Source organism: Gopherus flavomarginatus, chromosome 2 (genome assembly GCF_025201925.1).
Source record: "Gopherus flavomarginatus isolate rGopFla2 chromosome 2, rGopFla2.mat.asm, whole genome shotgun sequence".
NCBI lineage: Eukaryota > Metazoa > Chordata > Testudines > Testudinidae > Gopherus > Gopherus flavomarginatus.
The window spans coordinates 117,202,780-117,219,907 of NC_066618.1; the positions used below are offsets into that span (position 1 = coordinate 117,202,780).

The following is a 17,128-nucleotide window of genomic DNA, read 5'->3' on the forward strand; positions in this document are numbered from 1 at the left end:
CTCAAGGGCGCGAAAAATCCATGCCCCTGAGCAATGTAGTTAAGCGGACCTAGCCCCTGCTGTAGACAGCACCAGGTCAACAGAGAATTCTTCCATCAACCTAGCTACTGCCTCTCAGGGAGGTAGATTAAATACCGTGATGGGACAACCCCTCCCATCACTGTAGTGAGTGTGTCCACTCAAGTGCTACACCAGCACAGCTGCAGTGGTTTGAATATAGACACAGCCTTAGTGTTGAACGCAAAAGGTGACTTTAGATGATATTGCATGGGTCTCCTCTTTGAAATGATGATGACGACCTATCCTATCACACATTTATTTTGTGATATGAGCATTGTGCAAATCAAGCTTAAACAAATCATAAGGAAAACATGTCACTTTAAACTCCTCCTCAAAAAGAAGCATACAACTCATTAGCATTGCATGTCTGATATCATATCCTATTAAACAAGTTAAATAATAAACTTATTTTAAAATAGGACTCCGCTTCTCTCTGTGGCTGTCCCATTTATGAAACAACATTCACAAATAAGAACTTATGGAAAAGGTTATTTGAGGGCTTGATATTCATGAAAAGCGCAGAAATTCATAGCTGAAGCTGAAACTCTATCATTAATTCTTTGTGTTGTCTTGATAAATGATTAAAAGTGAAAATAAAGGTGCACCACATTTCCAGGCTGCTGACTTGCTTGGTTGTTTTTATTTTCTGCTCTAGCAAAGTGTGCTGTAGAGGTGTTTATGGGTAGACTTTGATAAATTACTGCTTCTGAAAATACCTTTTTAAGAAGAAGTCAGTATATATTTAGACACTTTCATACATTATACAGTTGACAGACCACAGTGACCCATTTAGAAGAGCTCTGAAAGCTCCTAAGAAGAATGTCTGAATAATCACTGTGAAGATGTGTTTAATCAAAAGGTCATTTAGGTAAATCTGCCTTTTGGCAGTTTAAATAAAAGTGCATTTCAGACAGACAGCATAACTTCAGTTCACAGATCACTTTCTAACAGCAAGGCACGTTCTGCTTTTTAAATCAGACTAATTTAATTTTAAAATGAAATTATTAGACCATAGCAAGAGGAAATTACTCGCCATAGCTTAATTTGTATGGAGGTTGTTTTGAATTTTGCTAACAACAAAAACTACACCTCTTAAAGTGGATATAAATATATACCTTTCCACTTGCCTAATTTAATATCCCCAAATATTTAGACCAATATTTACACTTCTTGCCTTTGAGATTTAGCCATATAGACATAGCCCAGGCTAAAATTTAACATACTAAGGGTATGTCTACGCTACAGCACCCCAGCTACAGCACTGCCTCTGTGCTGCAGTAGCACTGTAGTACAGATCCTTCCTACAACAAAAGAAAAGACAGTTACCTTTTCCATAACTGGTGTTCTTCGAGATGTGTTGCTGTCATGGTATAATTCCCCACTCTGAATCTTAGCGTCCAAAAGATGGGGTACCAGCATGAATTCCTCTAAGCTCAATTACCAGCTTAGTACTTGTAGCGCTGCCACCAACCAGGAATTCCAGTGCCTGGTACACTCTGGTCCCCCCAAAACCTTGCCCGGGGACCCCCAAGACCCAGTCCCTCTGGATCTTAACACAAGGAAAGTAAACCCTTTCCCTCATTGTTGCCTCTCCCAGGCTTCCCCTCCCTGGGTTACCCTGGAAGATCACTGTGATTCAAACTCCCTGAATCTTAAAACAGAGAGGAAAATTCACCTCCCCTACTCCTTCTCTCTCCCCCTCCCAGACTCTCCCTGAGAGAGAAAGTAATCCTAACACAGAGAGAAAATTAACCTCTCTCTTCCTTCCCTCCTTTCTCCCCACCAATTCCCTGGTGAATCCAGACCCGTCCCCTGGGATCTCACACCCAGGGGACAGGGTCTGGATTTAAAAAAAAAAACAATCAGGTTCTTAAACAAGAAAAGCTTTTAATTAAAGAAGGAAAAACAGTAAAAATTATCTTTGTAAATTTAAGATGGAATATGTTACAGGGTCTTTCAGCTATAGACACCGGGAATACCCTCCCAGCCTAAGTATACAAGTACAAACATAAGCCTAACTCGCTTTATCTACCTAGTACTTACTATTCTGGACATACAAAAGACTGTATCGGAGTGATTGGAGAGAAACCTGGTTGCACGTCTGGTCACTCTCAGAACCCAGAGCGAACAACCACCAAAATCTAACAGCACACACAAAAACTTCCCTCCCTCAAGATTTGAAAGTATCCTGTCCCCTGAATGGTCCTCTGGTCAGGTGACAGCCAGGCTCACTGAACTTGTTAACCCTTTACAGTCAAAAGAGACATGAAGTACTTCTGTTCTATTAACTCTTACTTATCTGTTTATGACAGTTGCTCATGTCCATTCCACAGCAGGTGTGCATGCTTGCCATGTACACCGGTGCCAGAAGTTTTTCCCCTAGCAGTACCCATAGGGGGGAGCGCCCCCATGACCTCTGGAGTGGCACCTGCCCGGTGCGGTATAAGGGGAGCTGTGCTCTCCCCCCACCCTCAGTTCCTTCTTGCCAGACAACTCCGACAGAGGGGAAGGAGGCTGGGATGTGGAATAGACATGAACAACCTATCTCGAAGAACACCAGTTACGGAAAAGGTAACTCTTTTCTTCTTCGAGTGATTGCTCATGTGTATTCCACAATAGGTGATTCCAAGCTATATCTGTTGCAGGTGGGTAGGAGTTCACAAGTTCCCAGGATGGAGGACAGCCCTGCCAAACCCGGCGTCATCCCTGATCTGGGGGACGATCGCATAGTGCGAAGTGAATGTGTGAATCGAAGATCACATGGCTGTCACAGGCCCAAGGATTCCCTCCCTCAGAGGGTCCCATGGGAAGGCCCTACAAATGTCCTGGATGGGGATGTGGGCCACAAAGGCAGCCGACGAGGCCTGCGCCAGAATCGAATGTGCCCTCATGATGGGTGGCGGGGGGGGCACCTGCCCGATCGTAACAGGAACGGATGCATGAAGTGATCCAATTCGACAGCCTCTGAGTGGAAACTGGCTGGCCCCTCGCGCACTCAGCCGAGGCGACAAACAGTTGCGAGGACTTTCTGAACGGCTTAGGCCGCTCAAGGTAGAAAGCCAGAGCCCGCCACACACTGAGCGTGTGGAGACGGTGCTCCTCACTGGACGTGTGAGGCTTGGGGAGAGGACTGGTAGAAAAATGTCCTGACCCACGTGGTACGTGGAGACCACCTTCGGGAGGAACGCAGGGTGTGGGCAGAGCTGGACCTTGTCCTTATGAAAGGCTGTGTACACTGGCTCGGAGGTCAGGGCCCCGAGCTCCAAGACTCGCCTTGCCGATGTAACTGCAACCAGGAAGGACACCTTCCACAAGAGGTTAGACCAGGAGCACGTGGCCAGTGGTTCAAACCGGGGCCCTGTGAGACAAGCCAACACCAGGTTTAGGTCCCACTGTGGTACTGAGAGTCTAGAGTACGGAAAAAGACGGTCCAAACCCTTAAGGAACTGGCCAGTCATAGCATAGGAAAATACTGTCTGTCCTTGCACCGGTGGGTAGAAGGCCGATATGGCTGCCAGGTGCACTCTGACCTACAAGGGCACCCGGCCCTGGGTCCTCAGGTGGAGAGGGTAATCAAGGATAAGCTGGATTGGGGTGGTCACCAGGGAGACGGCCTGGTCCACTATCCACCTAGAAAAACCGAGACCACTTCATCAAATAAGCACTTCGAGTGGAGGGCCGTCTACTTTTGAGCAGGATGCACTGAACTTGGTCCAAGCACATCTGTTCCTCTCCACCTAACCACTGAGCAACCACGCCGTGAGGTGAAGAGCCGCTAGGTTGGGGGTGGAGGAGGCAGCCCTGGTCCTGAGAGAGCAGGTCTGGCAGGAGCAGCAACGGCCACGATGGAGCTACCACCAGGCCCATGAGGGTCCTGCACCAATAATGTCTGGGCCACATCGGGGCAATCAGGAGGACCTGGGCCTTGTCTGACTTTATCTTGTCCAAATTTTCTTTCCAAAAGGGTCCAGTCTCTAAAAATCTTTGTTTTTCGGGGTCGGGGCTGGCTGATCCTGCCATTCCCTATGGTTGACCAACTCAAACACCAGGGAGTTGGGCACCAGGTGGGTATACAAGTACTTATGCCCTTTAGCGGGTACAAAGTACTTGCGTTCTGCCTTTTCAGAGATAGAGGCCAATGAGGCCGGTGTTTGCCACAGGGCATTTGAAATCTTAGCTACTCCTTCATGGAGAGGCAAGGCCACCCTACCCGGTGCCGACAGGGACAGCACGTTAAACAGGGAGCCCGAGGGCTCCTCGATCTCCTCTGCCTGGAGGTGTAGGCTCGCTGCCACCTCTTAAAGAGTTCTTGGTGGGCCCCAGAGTCCTCCTGCGGGACAGAGGGGGCGGGGCTGCAATCGCCTCCTCCAGGCAGGGCAAAGAGGCTGGTGCGGTGCTCTGGGTGTCAGCCAATATCAGAGAGTCCACCACCTGGTCAGACTCTTAGCACAGTGCCGAGGACGTACGTCCCACCGACTCCTTCCTTGGGGGTCTGAAGAGGGGGGCCGACGGTACTTACGAAGCTCCAGCCACCGAGTGAGCCCCCACTGGGGGCTACGCTGGAGACCACAGTGCCCATTGGTACCATTCGGCCAGCCACAATGCTCGGTGCCACTACACCTGCTGTGGCACCGGTGGAAGTGAATGTCCAAGTTGGCCGGCCTGGCCCATCAAGGGATGGCTACAGATAGAGACCAGGCCGGTGTAAGATCCTCTGCTGTCCCTGGACCAGGAGGAGCAGCGGTGTCAGGATCTATGACTGCCACAGGACCGCGATCTTGACCTGAAGGACTGGTACCAATGGCAAATGGCTTTGACGGGCGGACCCACGATGGCGAGATGCCAGCAATCGACGCCCAGGGCTGCAATGTCTTGACGGAGGCTTGGAGCAGGAGGCCGAGCAGGAACTGCGTCAACGATCATGTTGTGACTGACTGCAGTACCCTCTCTGGGACTACGACCAATGACAATGCCTGCCACAGTCCCGTCGATGTTCGCTCCTTGAGGATGAGCAGTGCTGCGAGTCCCAGACGGACAGAACCCAGCAAGACAGTCTGGCCAGCGTCAAGGGCAATCCATCTCAACTCTGCCCCGAACAGTCGCTGGGCAGTGATCAGCATCAGGAACGTTCCCTTGACCGAGACCGGTAGCGGGCTGGAGGTGGTTGCAGGGATCCCTGCGGTCGCTTGCCTCTGGAACAGGCTACTCCACTCAGCTTTAGTCGGAGGCCCAGGGCCCAGTGGGGATCAAGGACTGCCTGAGATAGGCCTAACCTCTGTCCAGACTTCCCTCAGTGCCGCTGCAAAGAGGGAGTCTTCCTGGCCTTCTTGGCATGCCCTGCGGATGGGGAGCGGTTCCAGCTGGTTGATGGCACCGGAGGGTCACCGTGTACTGACACCGCAGTGCCGGGTACCGGTTTGGAGCAGCATGCTGGGGTCGGGGTCAGCACCGACTCCATCAGGATGGCCCGGAGCCTAATGTCCCTTTCTCTTTTGGTCCGAGGCTTAAACAACTTGCAAATCTTGCACCTTTCACTGATATGGGTTTCTCCCAAGCATCGCAAACAGTCTGTGTGCGGGTCGCTCCTTGGCACAGAATGCCTGCAAGAGTCCCAAAACTTAAACTCCGGGGCGTGGGGCATGCCCCGGCCCAGGCTCGCTGACTAACTAAACAGCAAACTAACTACATGTACTAATGCTGAACAAACGAACAGTTTTGGGGACAAGCTACAGCAAAGCTGGAGCAGAGCAACTGCGATGCACCTACACTGGCGGCAAGAAGGAACTGAGGGTGGGGAGAGCGCGTAGCTCCCCTTATACCGTGCCAGGGGTCGTGGGGGGCGCTCCCCCCTACAGGTACTGCTAGGGGAAGCACTCCCGGCACCAGTGCATGAGGCGAGCATGCACACCTATTGTGGAATAGACATGAGCAATCAAAGAAGAAGAGGTTGTTCCGTCGATGTAGGTAATCCACCTCTCCAAGAGGCAGTAAATAAGTCATCAGAAGAACTCTTCCATCAATTTAACCACATCTACACTGAGGATCAGGTTGACCTAACAACAGAGCTCAGGGTGCAAAATTTTTTACAGCCCTGAGCAATGCAGCTAAGTTGATCTAAGTTTAGGTGTATACCAGGCCTAAGTATAAAACCTTTCCAGAAAAGATGATAGTATTGTTAATGCTGCTTTCTGGGATTGCATCTCTAATAGAGGGATCCATTCCAGTACTTAAAATTAGGAACTCTCAAAGTCAAAAACTGTTTAAATGCAGAGATGTGTGTTGCTGGGCAACATCAGTCCAGTTTGCAGCCTAAGTGTTTCTTTTTGTGCCAATTTAAAGAAGTGTTTTGACAAAATTAGCAAAAAAAACAGACAACTCCTTTCAGTGATGCCAACTGTTTATACAGGTGTAGGTTATGGATCGTGAGGACAGGGAAAGTGTGTCCTGGCAACAGAAAAATCAGGCTAGACAAACTGCACTCAGAAATCTAATTTGACTTTAATGACCAGATGTCATTATCATAAACAATGTTAGGTCCCTGCAGGACCTCAAAAAGATGTTGGCAAACACATCAGATTCAACTGCTAATGTCATTTTCTGTACAACTATCCTGTTACAGAACATGCCTGACACAAGCAGGCAGAGTAGAATGAGGACAATTCTTAAGCAGATTTGTAAACATGCAATCCAATTGTCTCTCATCAGAAGGGATGATAAAGAAATTGAAGCTAGATTTTAGTCTGAATTAAGGAAGGCAGTTTGTTAATGTATTCCCCCGCCACACACACATACACACCCCTACCCCGGAACAAAACAAATGGCGAGAATCTAAGATTCAGGGCACTGGAAGTGACCTAAAACAGCAAAGTCCAACAATTCTCATTTCACTTTTATGCACTTTAATGCTATTTGATACAAAATAAATCTGAAATCCTCAGGCATGAAGAAAAGCTTTCTATGAACTGAGGCCCAAAGCCCACAAAGTTTACAACACCAAACTTTTAGGTGTATAACCACCTAGTGGAATCCACAAACCCCAAGTTAGGCTCCCAGGCTCCCTATACAGTGCATGGGGAGAATGATAATGAGATCCATAAAAGCCAGCACGCTAGGTGGGGAGCCACCTGAGCTAGCCAGTAGCAGATGCTGAGGAGCGGAGGTGTTCTAAGCCCCCTCCCCCCCAACACACCCCGGTAGTTAGGCACCTATATCCACTCACAATCCACAGCTGGCATCCCTCTCCTGGGGTCAGGCACCAAAGCAGTTTCTTGTAAGAAGGCAGCAGTAGACACCTAAAATCTACACAGATCAGCCAAGGGAGGACAATGACTTCCTCCTTAAGCTTTAGCCCAGTGATTAGGGAACTCACCTGGGATATGACCCGATTCCCCCTCTGCCTGATGAGAGGGGACATGAACAAGGAACGGCCACCTCTCAGATGAGTGACTTACCCACCATGCTAGGGAATGTTCCCATGTGGGGCTCTCTCAAGTGCAGCTGTTGAAGCTGTTCATCTGTGCATATATAATTAAATAGTCATCGGGCCAGACAAAGAGAGAATGACTCTATAATCCAGTGGTTAGGGGCAGCATCTGAGAGGTGGAAAAATTGGGGCAATGCCTGTGTTAACGTGGCGTGAGGATCATGCTGGAGCTGAGGCATGAAATAGGCGTCCAGGCATCTAGACTTCGTGTTGTGCACATGCCGACCTGCAGAAACTTAGGTGCCTAGGGGACTTTAATGGTATTTAGGCACTGATGGATTTTAGGCACCTCCATGGTAAAGCGGCAGCTGAGCAGGAGATTGATCTTGATGGCACCTAAATATTGGACTTCAGCACCTAATGCCCTTCTGTGGACCTGGGCCAGACTCTCTCTGCACACACAACTGGCTTTTCACTTGACATGTCTGTAGGCTCATTAACATGTTTTTGCGTTTGAAGGAACAAGGGTTGGTAGTTGGCAGAAGCATGTAAGAACCTGTCAATCACGATTTACTTATCCTGTCATAGTCAAGGGTCACTTCCTCTGGTAGTCATTGAAGATGAGCATCTAGGACAGGATTTGTGCTAGGACAGGATTTGTGCTTGTGGTTCCAAAACAGAGGTGGGGAGGGAAAGAAGAGAAAAGAGCAAAGAGAGGCCGAAAGAATAAATACTGTAAAGATGGTGTTATCTAGTGACTACATATAAAACTCTTAGGATTTTTACAGCAAAGAGGAATAAATTGTAAAATATTATTGCATAAACATATTCCCTTTTTGTGAACATGTTTATGCAATAATATTTTACCAATGCTTTATATAGGGAGCTTTTCATCTCAAGAGAACCCCAAAGCACTTACTATCGGCCAAGTTCTGCTGTATGTATGTACACACACACACACACACACACACACACACACACACACACACTGACTTCAGTCAGTACTGAAGTGCCTCCATCTTCGCGACAGAACACAGTAGCTGTTTGTGACCACTCACGTGCTAACGGAACACAGTAACACTAGATAGCATGTTTTTTTTTAAAGACAGGAAGTGAAGAAGAATATGATCTCTAAGTAAGACTGCAGGGGAATAAGGCAGGCAGAATGTACTGTAATTATCCACCTGGAATTTGGCCAGGAAGCTCGTTAATGGGATTAACAACCCTATTCTTATCAGAAATGCCAAGGGATCTTTAATGAGCACAACAGGTCAGCACCTTGTCTTGTGTCTCATCCAAAAATGCAGCACCTACAGCAATGCAGTGACCCATCATAATGCCACATCAAGGCACTGGTTCAGCACTGACTCACAGCAAAATTGGCTGCTGAGAGAATTTCCAACACTACTTTTTAGATGCGAGTTATACATGGAGGTCTCCCATTCAATACTGCTTAGCTCATAAGGTCTGACAGAATCACAATCCTAGTTTAAAGGACTGCATATAGTCAGTATAATCCATGGAAATTAATAATGTTGACTCTCAGCCAAACAAATTTTATTCTGGCATGAAAAGAACTTTTATCAATTACAGTTTTTTTCACAGCTGCACTCAGTTGATGAGAGTAAAACTGATTTACCTTTTTTGTTTGGTTAAATGGGGAATAGTGGGGAAGGGGAGAGGCAGATCTGACTCCTTCCAATCAACAAAATGGACAACCCTATCTCAAAAAGTCTGCAGTGTTCACTCTCACATTATAAGACAAGAAACACCTAAGACATAACCACAATATATATTCTAATTCCCCACCACAAAAGTGCATGCTGGAGCCACCACAAACAGGTGTCTGAAAAAATGAAAGTGTTTAATTTAGAGAGATCTATTCCATATAAACAGTGACGAAATTAACGCATGATTGGCAATATGAGCTATGCTATATGGTATATAGTGTTGTAGCTGTTCAGCTGTAGCGTCTAGCGTAGGGGTAGGCAACCTATGGCATGGGTGCCGAAGGCAGCACACGAGCTGATTTTCAGTGGCACTCATATTGCCCGAGTCCTGGCCACCGGTCCGGGGGGCTCTGCATCTTAATTTAATTTTAAGTGAAGCTTCTTAAATATTTTAAAAACCTTAGTTACTTTACAGACAACAATAGTTTAGTTATAGACTTATAGAAAGAGACCTTCTAAAAAGGTTAAAATGTATTACTGGCACGTGAAACCTTAAATTAGAGTGAATAAATTAAGACTCGGCACACCACTTCTGAAAGGTTGCTGACACCTGGCTAGCGGGAAACCCTTCACCACGCCACAACCACTCCCAATATTATTCAGTTATATCTAATAGCTTCACTAGCATAAAAAATTCTGGATGGTATTTTCAAAGGGAAATAATGGAATTAGATGCCCAGTGAGATATGGGCACCTTAGACTATGAAAATCCGAGATTCTATGAATTTAACCAAGTGACTATGCAGAGGAAAGAGTGAAGCTCACGATTATTACTATTTGCAAGGTGGTAGCACTTAAGAGCCCCAGTCATAAACTAGGACCTCCCTGTGCTATGTGCTGTACAGACACAGAACGAAAGGACAGTCCCTGCCCCAAAGAGCAACAATCTAAGACAGTATACGACAATACAGGTTGTTGTCAAATGCACAAAGCAGGGGAAAAAAAGACTCCAAAGAAGCCAAATATTTTCTCTCATTTTTCAAGTGTAGTAATCTTAGGTGTTATGTGCAATGCCTGTAAGTAAAATACACGTGGGATCTAAAATGAAATTCACTCATTTTAGCTCAGAAAATAAAAGATTAAAAACAAATTTAACGAGTTATTTTCTTCACTGATTTAGGGCTTAATTCTACCCCCATTGACTTCAGTGGGAGTTGTATCTGAGCCCTTAAACTGCAGCATTGTTTATCATCCAAAAGCATCAAGCAATGCAGCCACCTCCACCGCTGCAAGGACAACTCCTGGATTATGGGTTAGGGGCTCCACCCTATGGGCAAGATTAAACGTCAGTGCTAGGTTTACTGCTCAAGGACCAGTGCTGGAGGTGTTATGCACAAGCCACTTCATGTTTATTGTGAGGTCTCTGATGGTATAAATCTAAATTCAACCTAGGTGTAACATCATTATAGTAAATGGGACTATACCAGGGATGAATGTGGCCCAGTAACTTGAGCTTCTTGGAGAATCAGAATATCACTTCCTTTATTTTAACTTCGGCTGGACACATCCCAGGTGTCCTCTTCCCACCATCTATTTAATAGGAAACTTCCATCTACTGTTCCTCTCACTCCCACCCACAACACACAATAAATCACTTTTTATTTTGGTGCATCCGATGGAACTAAGCCTCTTTCAGCTGCCATGGCATACTAGTTTGTGAAAGATGGGTGCAGAAGGAAGTTGCACACTTGATTCTGAACCTTACAGATAAAGGTCCCAATTAAATGAAATTGTAGGAGCCCAGGTTTGCCTGATCCAACCCACCCACACACCCACCCACACACCCACACCCACACAAAGAGAACCAATCAAGCAGAACCAGTCAGACTCAAGTGATCAACAAATCTCCCAACAACCTTGGATAGGACTTGATGCATATCACTGGTGAGTCACCCTAATCCTGCAGATTCTCTCTATTTACATTTCAGAGGACGACCCAGCAGAACCAGCTGTCTTTCTACTGAGACTTAGCTCTAAAGTTTCAAGGTTTGTTTTCTGAGGCTGTAAGTACTGCACAATGTACAAGACAATCAGGGCCTCTGGGGTGGTTCCTGCTTTTTCAAAAGGCCCCATTCACACAGTACAGTTGAAACCATTTCCATCTATACGGTGCACAAGGGCCAAACAGTTAATGTACAAAAATAGAAAGTTTCCATTAAGCAATTGTTATAAAGAATCAGACTCACTGTGTATGTTTGTAACTTGTTTTTAGGAGCTCACTACAAAATAACTAGCTTGTTTCCATGGGAATAACAAAACAAATGTATTGACTTCCATGTGTTAAAAGTTCATAGGACTACCTCTTCCCACTCCAAATGAGCTGACTCCAATTAAGTATCCCAAAGAAGATATCTGAACTATTCAGTCTCTTCCCTTTGGTTTTTTACTTCAAAGGGGTTAATGGAAGTCTGGGGAAGGAGATAAAATACTCTCTGAAAAGAAAGGATAAACTGGAATGCACTGGAAGGAAAGAAAGTCTAAACAACCCATTACAATAAATACAATGACAAAATCAGATAGAGGAAATGTAAATTAAAACTAATTGACTAGACAATGAAACCAACAGGAAAATCTTTACAATGGGGTGTGAAAAAACACCAAGGCTTTTATGAAAATATTGAAACAGCAGAGGTGGTGTGTTCAATTAAGAAAACGAGAGTCATGAAAGGGAACATGAATATCATCAACTTAAAACCACTCTGCTCTGCTTGTTTGTGACATGAGGAAACCTTTATCTTTAGGAAGGATACATTCTTACATACCATTCTATTTTAAGCTCGACTTCTTACACAAGCTGAATCACTCAAATATATGACCCTGGTGCACAGTAAGTATAGCTGAGCACATAATTTGATAAATATGGGTTTTATCCTCATTTGTGAACAGATTATACATTCTTAAAATTTATTATTCAAAATTATTAATTTTTTCTTCCTCTAGTGGGTGAACTACATAGCATACTCAGGAGGACAGATTCTGAATTTAGGCCTTGACCCTTCACCTGGTTTTCTAGGAACTAAATTTATACCAGTGAAAATCTTAATTCAGATCCCTGACATCAGTGCAGTGTCTCTAACCATACTCAAATGTAAAAAGATCAAGAACTGGCAGAGGGCAGATTGCAACTGCAAATTTTATTTCAGTGATTATTCAAGCTTAACTTTCAATTTTTGAAAGAATCTGCACTAGTGTAATGCCTGAGCAGTCTCACATCACAGAATGTGAACTCTCTTGAAATTTACACACAAACTTTTGTAAATATTCACATACTATTTCCACTCTTTGCTCAATTCCTAAAGAATTGAGAATAAAGAATCTAATTTCAGCTGTTTAAGGGTTCAATTTAATAGATGAGAGAAATTACGCAGATAGATACATTTCACCTTGGCATGAACATTTTCTGGTGCAACCTTAGCTTTAAAATTTCCTGACTTTTAGTGCCTCATCTAGCACACTTAATGTTTCATAAATGGTAGGTTTTGCATTCAATTTCCTAGTTTTAAGAGGGAAAAGAAAACCTGGGAGCAATCAGAGAAACTTCCCATTACCCTGTAGGTTTCTACATTGCACAGTTCACAAGTTCCTCTCTCAAAACCAGCAAAGCTTGTACATTTTGTGGCTTGAGTGCACACTTAAACAGAGATCCACTGTACATGCAAAGACAGGATCCATGATGAATCTGGCCTTTATGTGAAGGTACTCAGAACCATGCTTTGTGGGTTGATGAAGGAAGCACCCAAAGTCTGATATGGGGATTGGGGACCAGGAGGTAGCATGAGTAGAGCTGGGACGCCATAAACACTTTTGCAAGTGGGAAGGGAGTTTTGTTTGGATTGGATGCAGGCCTATTTAATCCACCAGTGTGGTCCTGTGTGCAAGTTTGTTCTGCAGTCACTGTTAAAACTGGTCAGTGTTGCTTTGAATAAATAAATAAATAAATACATACAGGTATATTCAGTGGGCATCTGCAGGAATTTAAATTTGACCGCTTTTGGAGGGCCATTTAAACACATGATGTTATGTGGAAATCCAGTACACCCTCGCTATAACGAACCCCTGGGGATCCAAGCCATTTGGCCATTATAGCCAGGGGTTCACTGTAGCAGAAAAGAGGAGATGGACAGCTCCTCTAGTCCCAGGATTGTGGTGTGGGCACAGAACTCCTCTGACCCTGGGGCTGTGGCAGGGGGAAGAGAGCGCTTCTCTGGTCCCAAGGCCAGAGGAGCTCTGTGACTCTCCTGTGGCCCTGGGTCTGGAGAAGTTCTGTGATAACTCCCTTCCGCCCCTCCCCCCCCCCCCGTTGTGCACATCCCTAGGTACATCAGTATTTGGAGTATTCCCTAGATTTACTGTAATGAGAGCCCAAAGAATGTAACAAATACTGAAGTAATTTTATTTAGTTATTCAAGGCATCTGGCAAGTTTAACAGCAACTGATGAAATTCTGGACATAAGGAATTTTATGTATTTGTTTTTCAGTGTGTGCGCTCAAGATGTAATTTGTAGGCAATAATATCTATTTTTTTTCCTCCTACAACTAAACGCAGGCACAAGTCCTCAGTGAGGACAGTATTCAAGCTTGATCCCAAACTTCAGCTCTCTTTGCTTTAGCCTTGTCTACAAAATGTGGCGAGGATACGTATGTGGGCTTTGAGTTTTGGGGGGTTGGGTTGTTTTTTGGTTGGTTGAGGGTTTGTTTGATTTTTAAAGTGAATAGTAACTTTCCTTTCCCAACCTCAACAAACTAAAGAGTTGAAGGGATTTTGCTCAAACTTTCCAGAAAATTTTCAATTTTGAGCAGGGCTCAAACATTTGTCAGCCTGAGTTTGACTTTTTATCCCTGTATGAAATCCAGGAGTTAAAAGTGCAACTTTTTTCAACCCTATCTACAGCAGCACTACCAATCCCCTCTGGTAGTATTTCAGAGTATGCTAAAGGCACTAACTTCTGTTCATTCATCAGTATTGTACCTCTTTCAGGTATTTTCTAGCCTGCTACTGCCAAGAGCAGTGAGTCTCTTTGATGTCATCTATAAAACAAAAAATACATTAGCACCAGTACTTTGTGGCAGGTGCTCTGGACTGACTGGCACCAAAAATGGGATTTGAAAGAAAAGAGTTGTATAGATCTGTGGATAATGCAAGCATTTGTTTGTCAAGTTTATTTTTTTTTGTCAGGGGTATTTGTTTTAGTGGCACTGGCATGGAGTCCAAGGCTAATTTGTCTGTGTAGAAGGATGTAGATTATACATCTACCTGCTTCGTTTTGTTTTTCTTTTCATTGTGCAGCTTACACATCCCACTTTCAGCTCTTCTGAGGTTAGTAGCTCAGTACTTTTACAGCCTGTGGACTCAACAACTATGACTGCTACAATCAATGATACTTTTCCTGAGAGCTAGTTAAATCCTTGGTGTAGATAAGTTAATGGTACTCTGCCAATGCAGTTTCTCTTGACTGGCTGTATTTACACGTTCCGTGAAGCTGCATTTTGTATTTCCACCAAAAATTAAATCACAAAAGAGTACAAAAGGCCACAGTCATAAAAGATGAACATTTCCAAATGAGAAGAGGGTAACATTGTACACATCCTGCGTTCAAACCTATCAGAGCAGAATCTACCCTAAGCAAGAACTTACAAACAAAAACAGACAGAAGTGAAGAAGAAACTATTCCAGTGATATAACCGTTTCAGACCTTATTAGGCAATACCCTTTATTGCACCTCGGAAGATCGGACTAGGCTGTCAGATAGATCAGCAGGCAGGAACAAGTCAATGAAGGCAATATAAAGTAAATCAAAAGGATAACAAAAACAAAATCCAATGGCTCGCCTCCAATCAAAAGCCTCTGCCCACAGTCTATCCATGGTGGAGACCTGGATTTCTGACGCTGGGCACCTGGACACTGGGGCTTATGGAGTCTGGATGTGTCAGTAGTCAGTACTAGGGGGACAAATGGGTGTCATCCTGAAGGCACCTGCAGCAATTGATGCCAGGAGCAGACTTGGGTTCATAAAGCCAGAACCAGTAATTTTCTGCTAAAATAAGTCACTCAAGATGAGCAGGCAGCCTCGAGTGTACAGCTCTTCACAGCAGCCAAACAGAAGAACTGGCCTAAAGTACAGAAAGCCATTATTGCTTCTTTATACATGTGATCTCTCTGGTTCCAGCATCTCTGCCAAGACAGAGGTAAGGTGTGGTGACATGGAAGGGAAATAAAAAGGCTGCATTCCTTATCACAGTGCAGTTCCACCAGTTTTCTCACTGCACTAGAGAAGAGAGGCATCAGGATGAACTGTAGAATGATAAAGGGATTAGAGATCCTCATTTGTATTTTTAACAAGGATGTTGGCGCATACAATAAGGAGCTTCTCCTTTACCTATTGAATTCCTGACCTAGATGCAAAGGGCTCTTTAGAGACATCACAATGATAGAATCAGCAATGCAGAAATCCCTTTGGGGTCAGTGACTGAGCAGCACAGGCAGGAGAACATATGCCATATAGCAAGGCACCAAACATCATGGCATTGTTCTGTCCCCGTCATCTGAAGCCAGGAAAAGTATTGCACCCTCTGACATGTTAAGTTTCCCACAGTGGAGTCATTCTAATGGTAAAGCTGAAAGACTCATTCCAATCCAATCCATATGTTTTAACCCCTTTTAGTAATGTTAAAAACTTCTTTTGGCTTGTGAATTGTCACGCGCAGGCTCAGAGCAGATGTGAAAAAGTGTGGAAAAATTTGAAGCAGGTCACCCAAATGGATTTTGGGGACCCACTAATAGCAGTAGGGATCTTTATGCTCTTCTCATGCTAACTGGGAAAACAGGAGGCAGATGTTTCTTTGGAGGATTCTCCTATAGCCCCTTCTCTGCTTCATGTTTCTGGTGTTTCCTTCTCCTGTGCTTTGTTCACATTAAACGCTCATTTTCATTAAAATGAAAGGCTAAAAATACATGTTTACTAGAGATGGGTGAGGGGGAAGAAGGCAACTAAACAACAGCCTGTGAAGGCATGCAGGGAAAAACAAAGGGAGTGAAAAATGCCGACTGAATTCAGTGAAAAGGATTAATGAGAATCAGGAGGACTTATCGGGTGAAAAGGAAACCTAGGCAGAACATAGGTCAGTTAATAAATGATTGGGGTAGCGGTTGCAAAATGAAATCAATGACTCCAAACGGGCTGAACCAATTAATTTTTTTTAAAAGAAAAGAAACCTAGGAAGTTAAGAAGCAGGGACCATGTAATAGCTATGGATGAAGAGCATGAAAAGGAATATTTGGAAAACTTGAATATCTAAACATAAGGCACACTAGGGAATATATATGCAGCTCTGCTGCTGAAGGGATTTGCTAATTAACCTACTGCACCAGTGTTGTACTTGACCCTAACCTATTGAGATATTGACCTGGGGAAGTACCGAAAGGCTGGGGAGGGAGGTGGGGGAAGAAAACACAAAATGTGGCACCAATCTTCAGAAAAGCGAAGCAGACATTTTGGCTGCCACCACTCTGGCCTCTCTCCCCTAAATTTCCACCAAAGTGGGAGGCATGCGAGAACTGCACAAAGAAAACAAACACACACTTGTGAATAACAAGAGGGACACATACAATAAGGAAGTTTTAAGACTCAACATTACAAATGCTGTCTGGGGTACGTCACTTTAATCCTCAAAATCGTGCCTAGTGTCTGGTGCATGAGTCCTGGAAATGGCATGTTCTTTTGGGCACATCAGGAGGGGAATATTTGGAAGGTGGGAGCAAGGAGGGCTGGCATCACTGGCTGGTGCAACTTGGAGGGCTGGTACTCAGACCAGTGTGCATGCCAGGGGTCCAATAGTCACAAGAGAGTTTGGTAGGGTAGTTTCACTTGTCAGGGAGACTGTGAGAGTTAGATAAGTGAGAGAGGATTGGAAGCAG

General features: G+C 44.7%; 1 protein-coding gene across 3 annotated transcripts in view; it reads right to left on the reverse strand.

Moving 5' to 3' along the window:
* Window positions 1–17,128, reverse strand: part of TPPP (tubulin polymerization promoting protein) — a 126,777-nt gene that overhangs the window by 18,409 nt on the left and 91,240 nt on the right. The gene's annotated exons all lie outside the window — the stretch shown is intronic.